Genomic DNA, 9630 nt, shown 5'->3' with positions numbered 1-9630 from the left:
AATGAATATTTGTAGAGAACGATGTACTTGGATTTTCCCCCAGAAACAACTTTGCAGTATAATTTACATACCATGAAATTCAGCCGTTTTAAGTGAAAAATGATTTTTAGTAAATCTAACCAGTTGTTAAGCCTCATTTTTGGTTTTAAACCAAAAACTTATTACTTTGTGATTCAGGAAAGTTTTAGGTTTGATTCTGAGTTTGTCAGTTGTTTTTTGTTTGTTTTGTTTTAGATGTTTATTTATTATTTTTGAGAGGAGGGGAAGACACAGAATCTGAAGCAGGCTCCAGGCTCTGAGCTGTCAGCACAGGGCCCAACAGAGCTCAGACTCACAGGCTGAGATCACTACGCTTGACTGACTGAGCCACCAGGTGCCCCAGGCAGTTCTTTGTTTTAAGGATGTCGTGGATGGAAAAATACCCCAGGAGAATATGTGAGGCCAAATGGAAAAAGGAAATTCCTAGTTGCACTTACAAAATCATAGCTACTTTAAAAGACTTTCCAATGACTTTTCAACTTAAGGTTTTTAATTAAAATTTCCGTTTCCTGTTGTCCAAAAGTTGTTCTTGCAAACTAGTTGGAATAGGTTGCACTATTATGTTTAAAACAATGGGCACAAAACATTTCATGAACTCAAACAGTCCATCTGAAATATTTTAAAATACGTTGACAGTTTCCCACCACCCCACTTTATTTTTTAAGCGGGGGAGGGGGGTCGGGGGGAGTGTAGGGCAGAGGGAGAGAGGAGAGTCTTTTTTTTCTCTCTTTTTTAAAATAAATAGTTTATTGTCAAGCTGATTTCCATATAACACCCAGTGCTCATCCCCACAAGTGCCCTCCTCCATGCCCATCACCCTCCCTCCCCCCGACACCCATCAGTCCTCAGTTTGTTCTCAGCATTCAAGAGTCTCTCATGGTTTGCCGAGGGAGGAGAGTCTTAAGCAGGCTCCCATGACCCTGGGACCAAGACCTGAGCAGAAATCAAGAGTCAGAGGCTCAACAGGCTAAACCACCCAGATGCCCCTCCCCCACTTTAAAAATGGGAAGCTAGAGTTTTTTTTACAGATGCACACAGCATGTTCGGCAACAAAAATCACATCCATAAAGAAATACTCCAAATGTAGTTTAGAATGTGACAGTTACTCAAGTTTCGAGCCCCCTGTCAGGCTCGCCTGGTTTGGGATTCTCAGTCACCCTCTCTCTCTGCCCCTCCCTCCCTCACACTGTTTTTCAAAATAAATACACATAAAAAAATTACTGTAAGAGTTATATATATAGTGTGTGTGTATAACTATATAAGTTATTTTGATTTTCATTTGCTCATAATAAAAGCAGTTTTAAAGGATTTAATGGTTTATTTTTTCATGTTGGTACAGAACATATTAGTGTAATCCAGTTGCCAGAGAGATAGTCAGTCAATATCTTGTAAAAAAAAGAAAACATTAATTCGTCTTTTAAGTTGACAGCATTTGTATGGCACAGAAGATTTTCAATGTCTTTCTCCATCTTAATACGATATATTGTATTATTCCAAGTATTCCTTTCAACTTACTTGCTGTAACAGTTTGTCTATGGATAAAACATGAATTAATTCCCCCCCGTGATGCTAGTTCTGTAACCTTAACCCAGACCTTGCCCTCCACCTGCTTTATTCAAGTCCAAATGATTCGTCACAGGTTACACTGGGAGTTTTTCCATAAGATGTGTTTTTTTTTTAACTTCTTATTTTGAAATAATTTCAACTTTACAAAAATAGTCGCAAAAGTAATAAGAGAATTGCTTCCTACCCTTTGCTCAGGTTCACCAAACTGTTCATATTCTGCCGCGTTTGTACTCTCTCTCTCCAATTCAAATGGATTATTTTCCTGAACTTCTTTAAGCTTGCTCACCCTTGGTCCTTCACAACACTGCCCCCGCTTTTTAATACAAGCCAATTATTTTATAGAATGCTACTCAATTTGGGCTTGTCCGATGCTTGTAATGATTAGGTTTAGGTTACACATCCCTGGCTGGAATACTGCATAAGTTGTGTGGTGTTCTCAGATATCTGTCCCCTGTGTAGGCATGCTCTATTCATTAGCCTCTCATTGATAATGCTAATTTTAGATTAGATGGTGTAGGTGTTACCCAATTTCTCTACTGTATAGTTACTATTTTTCCCCTTGCAGCTAATCTGTGGAGAGACACCCTGAAATCTTGCAAATACCTGGCTCTTTATCAAACTTTTACATCTAGAATTAGCATCTGTTAATCATCAGTCTGCCTGCACCAGGCTAATCTGGTGGTTGTGAAATGATAATTTCCCACTCTTTCTTCTCTAAATACAAGTACTGGTCGACATATTGTAGGAAAGGGCTTTCTCTTCTTTCCATTTATTATTGATATGACTCCTAGATTCTTGTTGTATTCAATTGGTTATAGTTCATGACTACTTATTGCAAATTTTTTAAGTGAATAGATTTTATTTTTTAGAGCAGTTTTACATTTACAGCTAGATTGAACAGAAGTCAGACGCTCAGCAGACTGAGCCACCCAGGCACCCCTGACGCTTAACTTTTGTTTCTTCAAATCTTCAGCCACATTTTCTAGACACCTTCTGATAGCATTTGTTGACAAATGACTAGGCATCATAGTGGCAAGTGGAGTAAATGTTTCCAAAATGGAGCCGTTTGCTTTTTGTCTGTTACATGAGAACATCGAAGGCAGCTTCAAACATTGTCATCAATTATGAAATTTCGCAAAGACCTGGAGTGACTAAGTAGCAGATGACTTAAACACTGTCTTGAAACACTTGCAGAGGTTTGCTTTTATGGCCTTCCTAAAGGGATGGTGTCACACCGTCAATTAGGTAATACGATTTAGGGCAAGATGCATGGTTAATAACAAATAACATAAAGACATTTTTCAAACAGTCTTTGTGATGATTTTTTTTTTTAACTAACTCCTGATCAGGGTGTCATTGTTTTTACAACATAATGTGGTGCCAAAAAAGAAAAAAGTTCATACCAGGAAAGGAACAGGAAATTCTGATAGTGTTGTCTTTAATTCCCAGTTTATTTTTGGGAATCCATTCCTGAGCATTAGTTAGTTAGTTAAAGCTAGCAAATGTAATCTGTACCCACATTTAATCAGGTCAAGTAAACAGCTAGACATTGTCACAAACTTCAAAAGTGAACAGGGTCAGGGCACCTGGGTGGCTTAGCCGTTAATCAAGCCTCTGACTCTTGATTTCAGCTCAGGTCATGATTTCATGGTGCATGAGCCCAAGCCTCTGCGCTGACAGCACAGAGCCTGCTTGGGATACTGTCTCTCCCTCTGTCTGCCCCTTCCCCGCTTGCTCTCTCTCTCTCAAAATAAATAAATAAACTTAAAAAAAAAAGTGGACGGGGGGAAAGCATCACTGCACGTTTCCACTGTGTGATACTCCCAGTCTGCTTTCAGGTGTGTCACACATCACTGAAGGTGATATATGATCTTCTGACATTGGTCTAGGTGATGGTACGAGTGCTGGACCACATATCAAATAGTAGTAAAGCTTAATTTATTTCTTATTTAACATGGCAAATAGAATTCCATCGGACCCCGCTAGACCCTTTATTCCAACACAAACCCCAGAGTGAGTGTATCCCAGTTTAGAAACTGCCACTCTAGAACCTTCCAGAAGAATGAGTTTACTTTCGGCAGAGGTTGATACAGGAACGAGCTGAGCAACAGCAGAGCAAACTTCCAGAGCGTCCAAATACTGGCTCCAGGATGGGCAGGGAGGAATCAGCAGCCCTGTTCTGGAATCTTCAGAATTGCCTTTCTCTTGAATGCTTTATGATCCTATCCCAGCAGGCAGACAATTACATTAAAAAAAAAATAACAATAAAACAAAACAGTAGGGACACTCAACTGGTTTGGCGGTGAGGGATATGGATTTCAGCAGGCGACCTGGGGTAAGAGGTGTTTAAGTGGAGACTGAGAGTATAAGTAGGAGACAGTGAGGAAGAAAAGAGGAAGTGTTTTAAGCAAAGGGAACGCCATATTTGACGGCTTGGAACGCCATATTTGACGGCTTGTGTTCAGTGTAGCTTGAGGTAAGAGTACTACCTGCATACTCACTGCCCACATGGAAAAAAAGATACCTATTTGTATGTGATGCCATGGAGGACAGCCCTGCCCTTCCCAGCTGGTGACTAAGTATCCCTGAAACAGAATATTAGAACTGGGGCACCTGGGTGGCTCAGTTGATTGAGCATCTGACTTCGGCTCAGGTCATGATCTCGTGGTTTGTGGGTTTGAGCCCTCCCTCGGACTCTGTGCTGACAGCTCGGAGCCTGGAGACTGCTTCGAGTTCTGTGTCTCCCTCTCTCTCTGCCCCACCCCCTCTCATGCTCTGTCTCTCAAAACATAAATAATAAAAGAAAAAAATTTTAAAGAGAAAAAAAGAACACTGGAACTATTGGTTAAGAGTATGAGTTCTGGGGGGCGCCTGGGTGGCTTGGTTGAGTGTCCGACTTTCGCTTAGGTCATGATCTCGCGGTTCGTGGGTTCGAGCCCCGCGTCGGGCTCTGTGCTGACTGCCAGCTCAGAGCCTGGAGCCTGTTTCAGTCTGTGACTCCCTCTCTCTCTGACCCTCCTCTGCTCATGCTGTCTGTCTCTCTCTCTCTCTCTCTCCTAGAAATAAATAAAACATTAAAAAAAAAAAAAAAGAGTGTGAGTTCTGAAGCCCACCTGGCCTGGGCTGGTATCCCCACTCTAACACTCTGGAATCTTGTGCAAGTTATTTCCTCTTGTTTTCTGATGGGGACCTCAAGAGTTTGTACTTCCTAGTGGTCCATGAGGATTCGGTTAATTAACGCATGTAGAGTTTCGTCCAGTATCTGGCACATGGTGTTCAATAAATATTACTATTTCCCCCACCCCCGACCTGCCGGGAGCCGAACCGGCCTCTCTGGATGGCAATCACGGCAAGGAAGTGACAATGTTTGCAGCTCCTCCCATGAGAAACGAAAACTGGTATCTCCTTCTGCTACCATTAGCTCATGTTGGATATAAGCCTGCTGGTATTGACCAGGCCTCCCAATATTCCATATCAGACCCATATTCTGAACACAGATACCTCATAAGGAAAAGCATATTCCTGCCTTTACGAAAGAGACTTTAGATGAAAGCTCTATGGGCGATTGTCAAAAGGCTCTTCCTATGGGCCTTGCAGACCCAAGGCCTAGATAATAGAGGGGGTTACGAACACAAGAGTTACAATTGAGCCTGGCCCCAAGACAAAGAGCCTATTTTGGGGTTAAGAGCAGAACACAGCTACTACATAGATCTTTGCTAATTGGTGAAGCATGGCAGTCCCTTCCTCAAGGCCTGCTTCCCACAGACCCCCTCCCTTACGCTGGCAGCTGGGATGAGGATCGATAAGAGTAGCTAAAACATAAACCCAGGTGCAAAGACTGACACATTTAGGGCCCCCATGTTAGTTTCCACAAATAAACCAATTCAGAAACATTTATCTTCTTGAGAGCCAGACAGAATAACTCCTAGCTTATCTATATACAATTTAACTTGTATGTTATGCTGTTTTTCACTAAGAGCATTCTGTTATTTCCTTGGTCAAAATAATTCTGTAATTGATATCACAAAAGGCCTCCCATTGTAAGAAATTCCTCTCTATGACTTCATCTTGTCGCTGAACCTTTAAAAAAAGATACAAAAACCGACAGGACAGAGATGCCTGCTTGGTGATCAAAAAGAATCTCAGGGCTCTCTCACTCTCTCTCTCTCGCAGACACCGTCCATCCTTCAGGGACCCCTGGACCTGCCGGAGCCGGCCTCCGGCACCGACCATTGTGATTATTGTTTTTTTCTTTTCTTTTTTCTTTTTTTTTTTTTTATTTCTAGGAGAGAGAGAGAGAGAGAGACAGCGTGAGCAGGGGAGGGTCAGAGAGAGAGGGAGTCACAGACTGAAACAGGCTCCAGGCTCTGAGCTGGCAGTCAGCACAGAGCCCGACGCGGGGCCCGAACCCACAAACCGCGAGATCATGACCTAAGCGAAAGTCGGACGCTTAACCGACTAAGCCACCCAGGCGCCCCATGTTTTTTTCTACTTCAGAAAAGCTCAGGGGAAAACTCTAGTTTGGTCAGAGAAAACTAGAAGGATCACATGGCCCCAGTGATCAAAACTGCAGCTTCCCACCACCGAAATCTCAAACTCACTTGGAGCCGCAGACCCTCCTTTCTTTCCTTCTGTGGTTGGGAACACATTCTTCCTTCAATCAAACAATAATCTATCCATCTGGTTCTGTAAGCAGCTCCTTATTCCGTATGGCTTTCCATCGATTATCTTCCACTTCCCGCATGACTCTATCTTCTCTTTGGTTCCTTCTCATCAACAACGAAACCTTCTCAAGTCAAAATGGCATAGACTTTACTCCCTCCAGAAGCTGTCTACCATTCATAGCTACATTAATCCATACCTACCTGTATTTTCTCACTTACCCACGTTTCTGTCCCCACCGTTATGCTTAGCCTGTTCTCACCAAGATCACCAGCTAATTTCTAGTGTGAAAATCCATTAGAGTCTATGGCTTTTGTCACACTTGACTTCTCGATAGCATTTAGTATATTTCATTTCCTGTTTTCTTTCTCTTGGAATCTCATGATTTCACAGTCGTTTGCCTCTCCTTCCTTCTCTCTAGCCCTTCTTGCCGACATATTGGAAGTATTCCCTGATGCAGTTTGAAGTGTTGGCACAGTTTGGAGCTGATGGCTAAGAAAAAATTCTTGAGCTGTCTTCATTGCAAAAAAGGTGATCTTACTAAAGCACAGGGACAGGACCCGTGGGCAGAAAGAGCTGCACTTGGGTTGTGAGGAGTGACTGATTATATAAGATTTTCTATCCTATGGAGGGGGAAGGGGATGTTAGGGCTTCAGGAAATTGTGTCTGTAGATTTCTGGAAATCTGGCTATTGATAAAATTGCTTTTTTCCCTCCTGTACCATTAAGATGCATATAAACTGATAGACTCCTGTCCCGCATGACTGTGCTCACTATGAGTTTTGTTTTTGCCTTCCCTTTGTTCTTGGGCAGCTGGGAGTGCCTGAGGAATATCACACAGATGCAGGTGGGAGATTTGGGGGGAGCGTGGGGGGGGGCAGGGGGGTTGTTAGTCTGTGCTTTGCCATCAGGTTGCCTTTGTTTCCCACTTCATTCCCAATTATTTTGCTCCCCATATAAGGAGTCCAGTTCTAGGCCACACTCCTATGTGTGATCTTTTAGTCCCAGCCACGAGCAATTACAAAGCTTTTCCTTGTGGGTGTCACAGGGGAAACTGCCCTCCCCACGCCAGACTTGGTGCACAGCTGTTGGCTCACAACCCTACCCAGAACTTCCCGGGTACAATCTGAAACTGACCCCCATTACATGGAGGACAAGGGGAGACTGAAGAAAAAGGCAGACCACTCCAGACTGGTAGGTGGCAGTTTTAGTTAGCAAGGGGACTTTATAAAGGAGGCTTGTCTTGCATGCCAGCAAGATGAATGGATCTCTACACCCCCACTATGACATCAACTTTATCTCAAAAGTTGATAAAGAGGCCCTAACTGGGTTCAGTCGCATACATGCGACCACCATGCAGGGGTTCTCAAGAGTGTATGGTGATCTCAAGGCTGTGTCCTTGGAGCAGTGTGGGAAGGGCAAGCCAAAGTCACATTCCGAGGACAGGGGAGGGGGTGAGGAGCCTCGGAGAGGCCAGGGCCAGCTCACAGGTCAGTGGGTGGTCATGCCTTTTCAGTGGCATTCCCCGATGACCGCAGGGCACTGAGGTTTGATAGAGGGAGTTGTAGACAAAAACCTCAGGCCACCCCAGTACAGCAGTACAGCCAGGCTCAGGTAGCTGCAGGTGGATTCCCTACCTTTCCACTCCCCCCAGTCCCTTTTGCTCGGGGGGAGAGGGAGGGTTGTCAATGAGAGAGCTCTCCCCACCAATAGGTGCTTCATCTACTCTGTTTCCCTGAGCACTTCTGGGGGTACAGGGAACACCCGCAAACTGGTGCGCCTCTCGTGGTTGGCGTGGGGCAGTCCATGAATACAGGCTTGCTTTTTATTTGCACTTGGACTCTTATCCCAGCTGCCTCTCTGGACGCTTGATTACTTGACATCATTCAGCGAGCCTTCCCGTTTGGAAACCCGGAGTGTCTCTTCAGCTGAAGGAAACAGAGTTGGTGAGCTTTTTGGATCCGTGGGTTTATAGTTTTTGTCAAGTTTAGAAAATTATTTGCGGGGCGCCTGGGTGGCTTAGTCGGTTGAGCGTCCGACTTTCGCTTAGGTCATGATCTCACGGTTCGTGGGTTCGAGCCCCGCGTCGGGCTCTGTGCTGACTGCTAGCTCAGAGCCTGGAGCCTGTTTCAGAGTCTGTGACTCCCTCTCTCTCTGACCCTCCCCTGCTCACGCTGTCTCTCTCTCTCTCCTAGAAATAAATAAAAAATATTAAAAAAAAAAATAAAAGTGACATTTACTAAGGGCTTACCGAGAGCCAGTCAGTAATAAGTGCTTACCTCATGAGGTCTTCAGGACCACCAAACAAGTTGGGGACTCTTACCATCCCCATTTTACAGAAGAAAATGAGGCAAAGGAAAGTTAAGTAACTTGCCCAAGGCCAAAGAGCTATTAAGTGTAGACTGAATTAAGACACAACTCACCTCTAGTGGCTTCATTTCCTTGTCATTTCCTATTTGCTTGAGTCCCAAAACTAGCATCAAGCTACGCCAGGCTGTAAGTCCAAAGCAGATTGTAACTGGAACATTTATCAGAAAATTCTGAAATACCACCACCAGTCCAAGAAAGGGGCTATGTTTTAAAGGAGACTAAATAATGAGATTGCCCTTGACCTCACGTTGGTTTTTGGAGAGCAATTTGGTGACGCCGGCTGAATTTAAGACTCACATTCCCTTTTAACCCAGCGATTCCTTCCTAAGATTATAATCCTTCAAAGACAGAGTAACGTGCAAAACCGAAATCATGGACATGTCTTCTCTCTCTAGAACCTGTGACACCCTTCCTGTCTGTATTTTAGTAGATGGCCCGGAGGAAACAGAAGCAGCCATAAAAGGGCACACACGCTCAGCTCACCCCCCCACCAGCCTGAGCAACCTCCCAACTCCTGCTGTTCTGCAGTCAGCCCCCTCCCAACCCCCCACCCCCACCTGGAGATCTTCCCTCTGGTCTGAAGGGCCGCTCTTTATCATCTTTCCTCCCTCTACTGGACTATTCTCACGGCATACAAACACGTTGTGATTGTGCGATCAAACACCCCCAAACTGACCCTTGGCCCTACATCTGGTTTTTCTTGCTATCGTCCAATTTCTCTGCTTCCCTTTATGCTAAACACGCAATAACTGCCCATGCTCACTCTCTCCCATTTGTCTCCTCCACCCTCTCTCGAATCTTCTCCAATCAGACGGCCCATCCCCCTCCATCAAGGTTCAATCACTTCCACTTTGCCAAATCCAACGGCCAATTCTCGGGCCTCACTTTATTCTCATTGGACTCCGCTGATCACACCCGCCTTCTTGGAAGACCTTATTCACTTGGCTGTTGGGATTCCGCTCTCCTGGTCCTCCTGCGACCCTGGCTGGTCCTT

The sequence above is a fragment of the Hyaena hyaena genome, unplaced genomic scaffold (genome assembly GCF_003009895.1).
Source record: "Hyaena hyaena isolate Hyena2069 unplaced genomic scaffold, ASM300989v1 scaffold_2, whole genome shotgun sequence".
NCBI classification, from domain to species: Eukaryota; Metazoa; Chordata; class Mammalia; order Carnivora; family Hyaenidae; genus Hyaena; species Hyaena hyaena.
The sequence above is the reverse complement of the archived record's forward strand: the minus strand, read 5'-3'. Positions refer to the sequence as shown.